The 14,668-nt window shown below is 41.9% G+C and overlaps 1 protein-coding gene across 9 annotated transcripts in view; it reads left to right on the top strand.

Moving 5' to 3' along the window:
• Positions 1-14,668, top strand: part of APOD (apolipoprotein D) — an 84,461-nt gene that overhangs the window by 38,517 nt on the left and 31,276 nt on the right. The window contains exon 1 of one of the 9 annotated variants that reach the window (XM_067034291.1): positions 7,778-7,927. The exons of the other annotated variants lie outside the window; for them this stretch is intronic. The gene's annotated coding sequence lies outside the window, so the exon portion shown is untranslated. Of the gene's footprint in view, positions 1-7,777; positions 7,928-14,668 lie in introns of those variants that run through there. 9 annotated transcript variants of the gene reach the window in all.

Raw genomic sequence — 14,668 nt, 5'->3', positions numbered from 1 at the left:
TAGAGCTGATATTCCAAAAGGTAACAATAACGAATATTATTCTATCATCATATCTTCTAGGAGTTTCTATTCTTTTTTTTTTTTTTTTTTTTTTGGTTGTGCCAGGTTTTAGTTGTGGCAGGCAGGCTCCTTAGTTGTAGCACGTGCACTCCTTAGTTGCGGCTCACAGCCTCCTTAGTTGTAGCATGTGATCTCTTAGTTGCAACATGCATGTGGGATTTAGTTGCCTGGCCAGGGATCGAACCCACATCCCCTGCATTGAGAGGCGGATTCTTAACCACTGCACCACCAAGGAAGTCCCTAGGAGTTTCTATTCTTTTTTCCTTTCTTTCCTTCTATTTTTCTCTGAGCGTGTCTCTGTTGCTGGTGGTTTTGTACCTGTGTTTGTATGTCTCTCTGCATTTCTTGTGTCTTTGTCTTTCCTTTCTGGTTGTCTGTCTGTCTGTCTGTGTCTCTCTCTTATTTTCTCTTTGCTCCCTTCTCCTCACCCACCAACACTCAACTTCCTCTACCTCATCTTTTTCCCAAGTAGCATTGTCTCATGTATATATATTTTAATTCACTTTATTGAGGTAAAATTTACACATGTAATAAAATTCACTCATTTTAAGTTTTGTCAAATGTATCCATTCAGGAAGCCACCACCACACCAAGACAGAGCATTTCATGTTCCCTGCTGCCCTTTGCAGTGGGTCCCCTCCACCATCCCCTGGCACTTGGTGACCACTGATTTGCTTTCAGTCACTATTGTTTTGCCTTTTCTAGAATGTTATATAAATGATATGTATTTTTTTGTGTTTGGCTTCTTTCACTTAGCATAATGCTTTTGAGATTCATCTGTTCTCGTATGTATTTGTAGTTCGTTCCTTTGTGTTACTGAGTAGTATCCCACTGTATGGATTTATCACAGTTTGCAGTATTTACCACATAGATATTCATCTGTTCACCAGTTGATGGATATTAGAGTTGTTTCCACTTTGAGTCAGTAAGAAAAAAGCTGCTGTGAACATTCATGTAGCAGGTCTTTATGTGGACGTATGTTTTTATTTCTCTTGGGTAAATACCTCGGTGTGGAATTGCTGGGTCATATGATATGTGTGTATTTAACTTTATGAGAAACTGTCAAAGTGCTTTCCAAAGTGGCTGTGCTATTTTGCATTCCCACCAGCAATATCTGAGGCATTCTGTTGCTCCACATCCTCACTAACACTTAGTATGGTAAGTCTTTTTAATTTTAACCATTCTAGTGGGTCTATGGTGACATCTCATTTCAATTTTAATTTGTATTTTCCTAGTGACTAATGATGTTGAACAGGCTCATTAGCTGTTCATATAATTTTTTGATGAAGTGTCTGTTCATTCTTTTGTCCATTTCTTTAATCGAGTTGTCTTCTTCTTACTAAATTGTAAGAGTTCTTTACGTATAAAGCATATAAGAACTTCATCAGATATATTTGCCAATATTTACCTCCCAGTCTGTGGCTTGTCTTTCATTTTCCTGACAATGTCTTTTTTTTTAATTTTTAAATTTAATTTAACTTTATTTTTATACAGCAGGTTCTTACTAGTCATCAATTTTATACACATCAGTGTATACATGTCAATCCCAATCTCCCAATTCATACCACCACCACCACCACCACCCCCGTGGCTTTCCCCCCTTGGTGTCCATACGTTTGTTCTCTAAATCTGTGTCTCTATTTCTGCCCTGCAAAACGGTTCATCTGTACCATTTTTCTAGGTTCCACATACATGTGTTAATGTATGATATTTGTTTTTCTCTTTCTGACTTACTTCACTCTGTATGACAGTCTCTAGATCCATCCACGTCTCAACAAATGACCCAATTTCGTTCCTTTTTATGGCTGAGTAATATTCCATTGTATATATGTACCATATCTTCTTTATCCATTCCTCTGTTGATGGGCATTTAGGTTGCTTCCATGACCTGGCTATTGTAAATAGTGCTGCAATGATCATTGGGGTGCATGTGTCTTTTTGAATTGTGGTTTTCTCTGGGTATATGCCCAGTAGTGGGATTGCTGGGTCATGTGGTAATTCTATTTTTAGTTTTTTAAGGAACCTCCATACTGTTCTACATAGTGGCTGTATCAGTTTACATTTCCACCAACAGTGCAACAGGATTCCCTTTTCTCCACACCCTCTCCAGCATTTGTTGTTTGTAGATTTTCTGATGATGCCCATTCTAACTGGTGTGAGGTGATACCTCATTGTAGCTTTGAGTTGCATTTCTCTAATAATTCACTAATTATTGTTCAGCAGCTTTTCATGTGCTTCTTGGCCATCTGTATGTCTTCTTTGGAGAACTATTTAGGTCTTCTGCCCATTTTTGGACTGGGTTGTTTGTTTTTTTAATATTGAACTGCATGAGCTGCTTATATATTTTGGAGATTAATCTTTTGTCCGTTGATTCGTTTGCAAATATTTTCTCCCATTCTGAGGGTTGTCTTTTCGTCTTGTTTATGGTTTCCTTTGCTGTGCAAAAGCTTTAAGTTTCGTTAGGTCCCATTTGTTTATTTTTGTTTTTATTTCCATTACTCTAGGAAGTGGATCAAAAAAGATTCTGCTGTGATTTATGTCAAAGAGTGTTCTTCCTATGTTTTCCTCTAAGAGTTTTACAGTGTCCGGTATTACATTTAGGTCTCTAATCCATTTTGAGTTTATTTTTGTGTATGGTGTTAGGGAGTGTTCTAATTCTTTTACAAGTAGCTGTCCAGTTTTCCCAGCACCACTTGTTGAAGAGACTGTCTTTTCTCCATTGTATAGCCTTGCCTCCTTTGTCATAGATTAGTAGACCATAGGTGTGTGGGTTTACCTCTGGGCTTTCTATCTTGTTCCATTGATCTATGTTTCTGTTTCTGTGCCAGTACCATATTGTCTTGATTACTGTAGTTTTATAGTATAGTCTGAAATCAGGGAGTCTGATTCCTCCAGATCCGTTTTTTTACCTCAAGACTGTTTTGGCTATTCGGGGTCTTTTGTGTCTCCATACAAATTTTAAGAGTTTTTGTTATAGTTCTGTAAAAAATGCCATTGGTAATTTGATAGGGATTGCATTGAATCTGTAGATTGCTTTGGGTAGTATAATCATTTTCACAATATTGATTCTTCCAATCCAAGAACATGGTATATCTCTCCATCTGTTAGTATCATCTTTAATTTCTTTCAGCAGTGTCTTATAGTTTTCTGCATACAGGTCTTTTGTCTCCCTAGGAAGGTTTATTCCTAGGTATTTCTTTTTGTTGCAATGGTAAATGGGAGTGTTTCCTTAATTTCTCTTTCAGATTATTCATCGTTAGTGTATAGGAATGCAAAAGATTTCTGTGCATTAATTTTATATCCTGCAACTTTACCAAATTCATTGATTAGCTCTAGTAGTTTTCTGGTGGCATCTTTAGGATTCTCTATGTATAGTATCATGTTATCTGCAAACAGTGACAGTTTTACTTCTTCTTTTCCAATTGTATTCCTTTTATTTCTTTTTCTTCTCTGATTGCAGAGGCTAGGACTTCCAAAACTATGTTGAATAATAGCGGTGAGAGTGGACATCCTTGCCTTGTTCCTGATCTTAGAGGAAATGCTTTCAATTTTTCACCATTGAGAATGATGTTTGCTGTGGGTTTCTCATATATGGCCTTTATTATGTTGAGGTAGGTTCCTTCTGTGCCCACTTTCTGGGGAGTTTTTATCATAAATGGGTGTTGAATTTTGTCGAAAGCTTTTTCTGCATCTATTGAGATGATCATATGGTTTTTATTCTTCAATTTGTTAATATGATGTTTCACATTAATTGATTTGCATATATTGAAGAATCCTTGTATCCCTGGGATAAATCCCACTTGATCATGATGTATGATCCTTTTAATGTGTTGTTGGATTCTGTTTGGTAGTATTTTGTTGAGGATTTTTGCATCTGTGTTCATCAGTGATATTGGTCTGTAATTTTCTTTTTCTTAGTATCTTTGTCTGGTTTTGGTATCAGGGTGATGGTGGCCCCACAGAATGAGTTTGGGAGTGTTCCTTCCTCTGCAGTTTTTTGGAAGAGTTTGAGAAGGATGGGTGTTAACTCTTCTCTAAATGTTTGATAGAATTCACCTGTGAAGCCATCTGGTCCTGGACTTTTGTTTGTTTTGGAAGTTTTTTGTTTTTGTTTTTGTTTTTTTGTGGTACACGGGCCTCTCACTGTTGTGGCCTCTCCCGTTGCAGAGCACAGGCTCCGGACGTGCAGGCTCAGTGGCCATGGCTCACGGGCCCAGCCGCTCCATGGCATGTGGAATCTTCCCGGACTGGGGCACAAACCCGTGTCTCCTGCATGGGCAGGCAGATTCTCAACCACTGTGCCACCAGGGAAGCCCCTGGAAGATTTTTAATCACAGTTTCAATTTCATTACTTGTGATTGGTCTGTTCATATTTTCTTTTTCTTCCTGGTTCAGTCTTGGAAGTTTATACCTTTCTAAGAATTTGTCCATTTCTTTCAAGTTGTTCATTTTATTGGCATAGAGTTGCTGGTAGTAGTCTCTTAGGATGCTTTGTATTTCTGCTGTGTCTGTTGTAACTTCTCCTTTTTCATTTCTAATTTTATTGATATGAGTCCGCTCCCTCTTTTTCTTGATGAGTCTGGCTAATGGTTTATTAATTTTGTTTATCTTCTCAAAGAACCAGCTTTTAGTTTTATTGATCTTTGCTATTGTTTTCTTTGTTTCTGTTTCATTTATTTCTGCTCTTATCTTTATGATTGCTTTCCTTCTGCTAACTTTGGGTTTTGTTTGTTCTTCTTTCTCTAGTTCCTTTAGGTGTAAGGTTAGATTGTTTATTTGAGATTTTTCTTGTTTCTTGAAGTAGGCTTGTATAGCTATAAACTTCCCTCTTAGAACTGCTTTTGCTGCATCCCATAGGTTTTGGATTGTCGTGTTTTCATTGTCATTTGTCTCTAGGTATTTTCTGATTTCCTCTTTGATTTCTTCAGTGATCTCTTGGTTATTTAGTAATGTAGTGTTTAGCTTCCATGTGTTTGTGTTTTTTACGTTTTTTTTTTTCCCTGTAATTCATTTCTAATCTCATAGCGTTGTGGTCAGAAAAGATGCTTGATATGATTTCAGTTTTCTTAAATTTACTGAGGCTTGATTTGTGACCCAAGATGTGATCTATCCTGGAGAATGTTCCATGCACACTTGAGAAGAAAGTGTAATCTGTTGTTTTTGGATGGAATGTCCTATAAATATCAATTAAATCTATCTGGTCTATTGTGTCATTTAAAGCTTCTGTTTCCTTATCTATTTTCACTTTGGATGATCTGTCCTTTGGTTTAAGTGAGGTGTTAAAGTCCCCCACTATTACTGTGTTACTGTCGAGTGCTTCTTTTATAGCTGTGAGCAGTTGCTTTATTTATTGAGGTGCTCCTATGTTGGGTGCATATATATTTATAATTGTTATATCTTCTTCTTGGATTGATCCCTTGATCATTATGTAGTGTCCTTCCTTGTCTCTTGTAACATTCTTTATTTTAAAGTCTATTTTATCTGATATGAGTATTGCTACTCCAGCTTTCTTTTGATTTCCATTTGCATGGAATATCTTTTTCCATCCCCTCACCTTCAGTCTGTATGTGTCCCTAGGTCTGAAGTGGGTCTCTTGTAGACAGCATATATATGGGTCTTGTTTTTTGTATCCATTCAGTGAGCCTGTGTCTTTTGGTTGGAGCATTTAATCCATTCACGTTTAAGGTAATTATCGATATGTACGTTCCTATGACCATTTTCTTAATTGTTTTGGGTTTGTCTTTGTAGGTCCTTTTTCTTTTTTTTTAACATCTTTATTGGAGTATAATTGCTTTACAATGGTGTGTTAGTTTCTGCTTTACAACAAGGTGAATCAGTTATACATATACATATATATGTTGCCATATCTCTTCCCTCTTGCGTCTCCCTCCCTCCCACCCTCCCTATCCCACCCCTCTAGGTGGTCACAAACCACCCAGCTGATTTCCCTGTGCCATGCGGCTGCTTCCCACTAGCTATCCACCCTACGTTTGGTAGTGTATATATGTCCATGCCACTCTCTCACTTCTTCACAGCTTACCCTTCCCCCTGCCACCATATCCTCAAGTCCATGCTCTAGTAGGTCTGTGTTTTTTTCCCATCCTACCCCTGTAGGTCCTTTTCTTCTCTTGTGTTTCCCACTTAGAGAAGTTCCTTTAGCATTTGTTGCAGAGCTGGTTTGGTGGTGCTGAATTCTCTTAGCTTTTGCTTGTCTGTAAAGCTTTTGATTTCTCCATGAAATCTGAAGGAGATCTTTGCCGGGTAGAGTAATCTTGGTTGTAGGTTCTTTCCTTTCATCATTTTAAGTATATCATGCTACTCCCTTCTGGCTTGTAGAGTTTCTGCTGAGAAATCAGCTGTTAACCTTATGGGAGTTCTCTTGTATGTTGTCATTTTTCCCTTGATGCTTTCAATAATTTTTCTTTGTCTTTAATTTTTGTCAATTTGATTACTATGTGTCTTGGTGTGTTTCTCCTTGGGTTTATCCTGTATGGGACTCACTGCACTTCCTAGACTTGGGTGGTTATTTCCTTTCCCATGTTAGGGAAGTTTGCAACTATAATCTCTGCAAATATTTTCTCTGGTCCTTTCTCTCTCTCTTCTCCTTCTGGGACCCCCGTAATGCGAATGTTGTTGCATTTAATGTTGTCCCAGAGGCCTCTTAGGCTGTCTTCATTTCTTTTCATTCTTTTTTCTTTATTCTGTTCTGCAGCAGTGAATTCCACCGTTCTGTCTTCCAGGTCACTTATCTGTTCTTCTGCCTCAGTTATTCTGCTATTGATTCTTTCTAGTGTAGTTTTCATTTCAGTTATTGTATTGTTCATCTCTGTTTGTTTGTTCTTTAATTCTTCTAGGTCTTTGTTAAACATTTCTTGCATCTTCTCGATCTTTGCCTCCATTCTTTTTCTGAGGTCCTGTATCATCTTCACTATCATTATTCTGAATTCTTTTTCTGGAAGGTTGCCTATCTCCACTTCATTTAGTTGTTTTTCTGGGGTTTTATCTTGTTCCTTCATCTGGTACATAGCCCTCTGCCTTTTCATCTTGTCCATCTTTCTGTGAATGTGGTTTTTGTTCCACAGGCTGCAGGATCGTAGTTCTTCTTGCTTCTGCTGTCTGCCCTCTGGTGGATGAGGCCATCTAAGAGGCTTGTGCAGGTTTCCTGATGAGAGGGACTGGTGGTGGGTAGAGCTGGCTGTTGCTCAGGTGGGCAGAGCTCAATAAAACTTTAATCCACTTGACTGCTGATGTGTGGGGCTGGGTTCCCTCCCTGTTGGTTGTTTGGCCTGAGGCAACCCAACACTGGAGCCTACCTGGGCTCTTTGGTGGGGCTAATGGCAGACTCTGGGAGGGCTCACACCAAGAAGTACTTCCCAGAACTTCTGCTGCCAGTGTCCTTGTCCCCTCAGTGAGCCACAGCCACCCCCCCACCTCTGCAGGAGACCCTCCAACACTAGCAGGTAGGTCTGGTTCAGTCTCCCCTGGGCTCAGTGCTCCTTCCCCTGGGTCCCACTGCGCACACTACTTTGTGTGTGCCCTCCAAGAGTGGAGTCTCTGTTTCCCCCAGTCATGCTTGACAGTGTCTTTTGAAAATTAAATTTTTTAAAATTGATGAAGTCCAGTTGATAATTTCTCTTTTATGGCCCATACGTTTTGTGTCCTAAAAAAATTTATCTAACCAAGGTTCATGAAGATTTTGGCCTACGTTTTCTTCTAGGCTTCTGGCCGGGATATGATTTGACTGAATCCCAACTCTCTCCAGAATAGCTGCACGTGCCCCCTCCCACCAGAAGCTCAGGTTTCCTCTAACCCACAGCTCCGCAACATTTGGCATTATTCAGCTTTCTAACATCTGCCAGTCTAATAGGTAAAAAGTGATATTGCCTTGTTATTTTACTTTGTACTGTTCTGATGACTGAATTAAGTCAATGTGCCTTTTATCTATGTGACTCCCAGTTGATTTTCTTCTCTTGTGTATCCTCAATTGAAAGTGTTTCCCAGGCCCTTTTTTGAGCTTCCCACAAGTATCATTTGGTCCTTCTGCCTTGTTTATTGTCATCACTGATGGCAATCAGATGTAATCAGAGGCAGACTAATTCTTTCCCCCAGTCATTGGCTTACATGGTGAGTGGTATCATGAACAAGCAGGTGCCTGAATTTCAGGAGGAAGCCTCCATCAGTAGGGCTTTTGCTCCTACAGTGTTTGTTTTCTTTTTAATTGCAACAAGTAATGCAACAGCCAGACTTTTCAGACATCATATTTGGGGCTCTGTACTCAAGAAGGGAAACCATTCCTTTCTCAAGATGTTTGCTCCTTGCTAATGACATTGGAAAGTCATCATTATTCTGTCTTTCTCCTCTCTGGGAAAGACAGATGTGACTGCATGAATTATCTGTTTTAGAGTCCAAGGCTCTGTCTTGAACATGTGTGCAATTCTGTGAGGCAGGTCAGGCCTATGCTGTGGAAGAAGTAGGCTCAAAAGTAGAATTTGGAAAATGAATAATACTCTGTCCAAATACTCTGTCAGTAACAAGCCAAATAAAAAATGATATAAACCTCCTCTACATACTTTAATAATTATAAACAATATTTTAGGTATTATACTAAAATGCCAGTGCTTAGACCACTGCAGGCTGACTGCACAAATTAAGCAGCATCAGGATCAAGCTACATAAACCCTTTAGGGGTAGATTCTTGTAAGGTCAAAAGTGTAGTCAGATTTCCCTTTGAGAGTCCCTGGGATCCTGTCACACATCATCTCAGAAACTGTTTTGCAAGTGTGGGTCATCAGTTTCTCTGGTCATCTGTAGACTGTATTTTCATCCTGGATATTCTCAGTTCTACCCACAGTATAGTCTCCTTCTCCTTCTAGTCTGATCTCATCTCCTGCACAGGTGGCCACATTTTACTACTCGATATACTACATTTAGCAAGGAAAATCTGATGCTTTAAGAAGCAAAAAATGTGCATCTCTACGCCTCACCCCCATTGATGCCCATCACCTCAGCTATGGATACATTCAAGAAGAAAAGGGCTGTCCTGGTTTCAGAAGGAAAACTCATTGGCAGCCACCCCAGTGTTTAGTAGCAGAAGGGTAATGTTTGTACAGGGCCACAGTATACAGTTGTGCAGTTGGTGCACTGCACATAAAGGGCCAGTAGAGCTTGTGAATGGGGACTGAAATCCATGCTGAGTGTCCTGACTTGGAGATGGCTCTTCCCAAAAGGGGCACCATGAAGGTGCCCTGTAAGCTACCAGAGGCCCCCACAGGGTCAGTGCTGGATCCCAGAGGGCCAGACCCAGGGCTTAGGGAAGGATGAGAACAGGCTCAGGTTGCTGTTCTATTGCACCTTGTAGAAATGATATGCTTAGGAGGCTGCCTGAGAGATTGCACATGAGTGCCGTCAGAGAAAAGGACTACATCAGCAGTTCTCAATGGAGGAAGGGGGGAAGGGGTTGCCCCTGAAGGACAGTTGGCAACATCTTGAGATATTTTTGATTGTCACGACTGGGGGCTGCTACTGGCAGTTAGAGGCCAGAGATGCTGCTAAACATCCTACAAGCCACAGGACATGCTCCATATTGGAATTATCTGATCCAAAAAACCAATAGTGCCACTGTTGAGAAACCCTGGGTGATGTGAAGATAAGAGGAATGAGTTTCCTCCATAGGTGGATGTGTGGGTAATAATGTGGTTGTTTTAACCTATATTTAAGAGTGACCAGTTGTATACTTCAGGTTTTTCCTTGAAGTAAAGATTCCTCCTCCACCCCAATCCTACCCTGTCCCACTCTCATTTCCTTCCCACCTGTCCCCCTGGTGCCGTGGGAAAACAAGATGCTCAAAAGAAACTTCTGCATAACGATTGTGCGAGTGTCCATGTGCATGTGTCTACATGTGTGTGAGAGAGAAACCAAGACAGACTGAGAAATAGAAAAAGACACTTAGAAATGCAGAAAGAGGTGTGCAGAGAAAGACAGATAGTGAGGGAGTCGGGCGAGAGGTAGACGGAAAGAGAGAGAAAGAAACCCACAGAGGACTGATCTCCAACTAATTTTTTTTTTCAACAAATCCCACCTATAATATGCCCGAGCCTGGAAACTCAGTGATAACAAGTCCAGGTCCCTGCATTCCACAGTCTCTCCAAGAGACAAAGGCCACCAGCTGTAACAAGTGTGGAAAGTAGAAAGCTCACAATAAGTCACAAGCAAAGCTGGAGGGAACGTGGAGGAGGGACGCACTTTGTTCTGAGGGTGAGGTGGGAGCACCGGGGGAGGCGACCACTGAGGTGAACAGGGAGGAGAAGCATTTTGTTGTGGGAACAGAATGAGGAGTGAGGATTCTTGGTAGGTGGATTTGGGGAATGGCAGAGTGTTAGGAGGTGAGGATGCAGGGTGGACCTGGGCATGGAGGAGTAGCGGTGGGAAAGGAGGTTGAAAAGGGCAGTTAAGACCTGCATGAACCCCCAGGGCAGGATTAGACCTTGAATCCGTACTTGAAGTTGTACACGTGAAGGATGCCTGGAGTTGTGTAATATTTCCTTACCTCTTTCCAGCTTTTGCCCTTTCAGTGAGGCCTACCCCAATGACCCTATGAGAAACTTCAACCTACCCCCTGGCATCCCCAGCCCCTCTATCCTTTCTGTAGTACTCATCACCAAATAACATGTTATATACAATTTATTTATTTATTTAATGTTTTTATTCCTTGACTAGAATATAAGCTTCGTGAGAGCAGGGATTTTCTTTTTAAAAAAAAAAAATTAATTTATTTATTTCTGGCTGCATTGGGTCTTCATTGGTGCGTGTGGGCCTTCTCTAGTGGCAGCGAGCGGGGGCCACTCCTCATCATGGTGTGCGGGCTTCTCACTGCGGTGGCCTCTCTCGTTGCAGAGCACTGGCTCCAGGCACGCGGGCTTCAGCAGTTGTGGCGCATGGGCTCAGTAGTTGTGGCTCGCGGGCTCTAGAGCACAGGCTCAGTAGTTGGCGCACGGGCTTAGTTGCTCCACAGCATGTGAGATCTTCCCCAACCAGGGCTCGAACCCATGTCCCCTGCATTGGCAGGCGGATTCCCAACCACTGCACCACCAGGGAAGTCTGAGGGATTTTCTTCTGTTTACTAATGTATCTAAACCAGTGCATCGTGCATCATAAATGCTCGATAAATATTTGCTGAATGGATGAACATGGGAGCTGGAGACATTCCCCCAGCTGTCAACCCCTTCCCAGAACTTTACATCTCTGATAGCTGCTCCTCAGGAGGTATGATAGTTTTCTAGTGTTGCATAACAAATTACCACAAACTTAGGGGTTTAAAACAACACACGTGTTTTATCTCACAGTTGCTGTGTGTCAGGAATCCCAGCAAAGCTTATCTGGATCTGCTGTTTAGGGTCTTTTAAAACTGTAATCAAGGTGTCAGCTGGTATGACTGAGTCACTTTGCTGTATGGCAGAAATTAACACAACATTGTAAATCAACTATACTTCAATTTACAAAAAGAAAAGGGTGTCAGCTGGGGCTGAGGCTCTGCTGAAGAAGGGTCCACTTCCAAAGTTCCCTCAGGTTGTTGGCAGAGCCCAGTTCCTGAGGCTACGTGACACAGAGCTTCAGTTTCTTGTTGGCTGTTGGCCAGAGGCTGTTCTTAGCTCCTAAAGCCCTTCTGCAGTTTCTTGGCACATGGTATTCCCCAATGTGGTCACTTGCTTCCTCAAAGCTATAGCAAGGGAGACAGAAACTCCAGCAAGATGGGCACTACAATTTTATGTAACAGAATAATGTAATTACATACACATAGTCACCCACGTCTTATGGTAGAATCAAGCAAGTCATAAGTTCTACCCACACTCAACGGGAGGGGATCACACAAGGGCGTGAACACCAGGAGGTGGGATCAGAGGGGCCATTCTGACAGAAAGTCCACCTCAGGAGGTGACAGCTGGAGGTGATGCTTCTCCTTTGCATGCAGGTAGTCCCTTGGTCTTAGGCACACCTCAACCTCTGCACCATATGAGAGTTATTTACATATGCTAAATATGTATAACATATTTACATATGCCTCTCCCACAAGATTGGGGACAGGAACCATTCTCACTCCTCTTCAGAGTCAGCGTCTAGCACAAAGCCTGGGACATAGGAAGTCATCAGTTTGGGAAGAATGGGTAAAAGGATGGGTGGATGGATGGATAGTGAATGGATTTATGATATATGGATGGAAGAAAGGCAGAAAATAAGGGAAAATGTAGTAACAAAACAAGGTGAAGGCAAAGCACCTGGGCTGAAGGAGTGTGGCCCTCACCTGACAGCGGACCACACACTGTGAAATGAGAAGGTGTAAGCAACAGGTATGGATCTGCCCACAGTCCCAGCCCCATTCCTGGAACCGTCACTTGGACTCTTCCTACCAGAGCAGCCAAGAGACCAGAGGCAGGTTGCCCCTCTTTCCCAGATCTTCTGTTTTCTCTTCAGGAAATAGGAGTGGAAAAAATCATGAGGGGTGACCAAATGTTCCATGTATGAAGACACCAATGAAATCCTGCATCTCTTTGTGACTTTGGCAGGTCTGAAGGCAATTTCCTAAGAAATAAGCTGAAGGAAGAAAGCATTACTTTGTAATCCTCTCCAAGGCTCAAGGGAAAGGCTTTGGATAACAAAGGACTTTAAAAGTGCTTCAAGCAATAAACATTGAATTTTGAGCAGAAGCTCCTTGAGCTCCTGCTGCAGTGATGGGTGATGAATCCAGGCCTTGGCCTCTGAGTGCAAGATGGAAGCCAGGTCACAGGCATGACTGGTGCTGGAGATGGGGTCTCAGGCTGTTGTTCCTCTGTCAGAACTGTGAGATGGCTATCCCAGGGCAGACTCTACTGATGATGCTTCTGTGTTTTCCACCCAGTAATGCCTTGTGGGAGGAAAGATGGTGACACATTTTCTGGCTGAGAGCTTTAGGCTGGGTGGCCTTAGGTTAAAACTTTACATGTGCATATATTATTTCCCCTTTTGCTTGAATTTTTATGATTTCTTTTGTTCACTTGATCAATGACAGGTCATTTGCTTTATGTCAGGTAAAGGCCACTAATAGCCAAGCATAGCCAGAGGCTATGCTGTTTATGTCTTTGCTAATCGGGGCCAGACAGTAAGGCTGAGGAACACCATTGTCTTTAGAGGTGACAACTGAGCCTTTGCACGGGTCCACGCTTGTAAAAATCTTTATAACAGAAATCTGTGAAACGTTTGGTGCTTAGTCTCCCTGGTGTTGATGAACCACAGAAACTCTGGATATTCTGACCTATGAAGAAAATGTCAGATTCCAGGACAAGGCACTTTTTTTCTTTTTTAAAATCTAAAATGAAATTTAATGCCATCTAGGAAGGAGTGGATATTCATGGGTATTTTGAGGACATATAGGTAAAGTGAGTTCAGAAATAATAAGAGTATATAGAAAGATATGCAGAGGCTGAATCAAATGGTAACCTCAAAAGGCACTAACTTTTAAATAAATATTTTAACCTGGATTTCTCTTGCTGTGTTTTCTTTATAACCTGTCAGCCTGCCACCACCAAGCTAAAGTAGCTTAAAGCAAATCTGGAAAATCCAATGAATAACAGTGGGGTTTTATTTACTAAAACTGCTCTGAGAGCAAAACAGTAAGGAGAACTTGAAATTTCCCAACACAGTGTTCATCCTTGTTTTGAAAGCAATGTCCTCATTTGAGAAGAAAGGGGCTTTAATCTCTTCCTCATCACATTGGCTCCTCTCCTAGCTTTTTGTTTGAGTTCTTCCTCTCCTCTGTAGAATTCCAAACTTGAGGAGCATCATTCCTCTGGATCCAAAACCAGTAACTTGACCTGGAAACATCATGAGAAACATTAGAAGACCACTAGTTCCTTGCTGGGGTCTCTGTGTCCTGAGTCCACACTTCAGGCCCAAACCTTTAAAAGCTTTTTTTTTTTCCCCTAAAATTTATTTATTTATTTATTTTTGGCTATGTTGGGTCTTTGCTGCTGCATGCAGGCTTTCTCTAGTTGCAGTGAGCGGGGGCTACTCTTTGTTGTGGTGCGCAGGCTTCTCGTTGCGGTGGCTCCTCTTGTTGTGGAACACGGGCTCTAGGCGTGCGGGCTTCAGTAGTTGTGGCACGCAGGCTCAGTAGTTTGGCTCACGGGCTCTAGAGCGCAGGCTCAATAGTTGTAGTGCATGGGCTTAGTTGCTCTGCGGCATGTGGAATCTTCCCAGACCAGGGCTCGAACCCGTGTCCCCTGCATTGGCAGGCAGATTCTTAACCACTGTGCCACCAGGGAAGTCCCTAAAAGCTTTAAAAGTTGACTTGGCTCAGGTGGGAAGCTTTTGTATATAGGCATCAATAAGTACCGATTCTCCTGCTGGGGGCATAGCACATTGCTTAGCACGCTGAGGGAACACGAAAGGATTAAAGTCATGACCCTTACCCTCTGGTGAGAGATGTGACTTATTCCAGGATCACTGGGAACCCCTGACCAGGGAACTGACTCTAACTGGGGAGCATTTCCAGCTCAGGTAATACCTAGTGTTCACAGCCAGTCTGAGTGGCTTCATCCTGGGTTCCTGGGCAGCATCAAAGAAAATGCAGAGCCAT

Source organism: Kogia breviceps, chromosome 5 (assembly GCF_026419965.1).
Source record: "Kogia breviceps isolate mKogBre1 chromosome 5, mKogBre1 haplotype 1, whole genome shotgun sequence".
In the NCBI taxonomy this organism is placed as follows: domain Eukaryota; kingdom Metazoa; phylum Chordata; class Mammalia; order Artiodactyla; family Physeteridae; genus Kogia; species Kogia breviceps.
The sequence above is the reverse complement of the archived record's forward strand: the minus strand, read 5'-3'. Positions and strand labels throughout refer to the sequence as shown.